A 910-nucleotide genomic window follows, 5' to 3' on the forward strand; every position below is an offset into this window, starting at 1 on the left:
GGGGGGGGTGGGGTGCACAGGAAGATTCCACAGAATGTGAAACCCCGAATCCGCCTACGTCTAAAATAAATTGTGATCGACGATCGCTGGTGGCAGGGCACAGCAAGATCCCAGCGGTGGGGGGGTGGATCCGGATTTACGGTTGCAGAGACTGAAATTCCAGGGGACGGTCTGGCTTTAAGAGGAGGCGGGGCTGCACGGGGTCAGCTGATGAACCCGGAAGAGGTGGATCAGCTGATTGACAGAAAAAACGAGAGAGAGTGAGTGTGAGAGAGGGTGGCCCTCCTTTGGGATCTGACTGTGCCATTGGGAGCTTGGTTTGGGATGAGGCGCACTGCTCTGGGGTACGTGGCGCGAAGCGGACAGCACGGCGCCCAGAATAAAATCGATCGGTGGCCATTCAGACAACGCCGACAGGCAACAGGGAAACCCACACCATCAGGGTGGGGGTGGGGGGGGTGGGGTGCACAGGAAGATTCCACAGAATGTGAAACCCCGAATCCGCCTACGTCTAAAATAAATTGTGATCGACGATCGCTGGTGGCAGGGCACAGCAAGATCCCAGCGGTGGGGGGGTGGATCCGGATTTACGGTTGCAGAGACTGAAATTCCAGGGGACGGTCTGGCTTTAAGAGGAGGCGGGGCTGCACGGGGTCAGCTGATGAACCCGGAAGAGGTGGATCAGCTGATTGACAGAAAAAACGAGAGAGAGTGAGTGTGAGAGAGGGTGGCCCTCCTTTGGGATCTGACTGTGCCATTGGGAGCTTGGTTTGGGATGAGGCGCACTGCTCTGGGGTACGTGGCGCGAAGCGGACAGCACGGCGCCCAGAATAAAATCGATCGGTGGCCATTCAGACAACGCCGACAGGCAACAGGGAAACCCACACCATCAGGGTGGGGGTGGGGGGGG

This window comes from Rhincodon typus, unplaced genomic scaffold (assembly GCF_021869965.1).
Source record: "Rhincodon typus isolate 14 unplaced genomic scaffold, sRhiTyp1.1 hic_rhity00000075, whole genome shotgun sequence".
Classification (NCBI taxonomy): Eukaryota; Metazoa; Chordata; class Chondrichthyes; order Orectolobiformes; family Rhincodontidae; genus Rhincodon; species Rhincodon typus.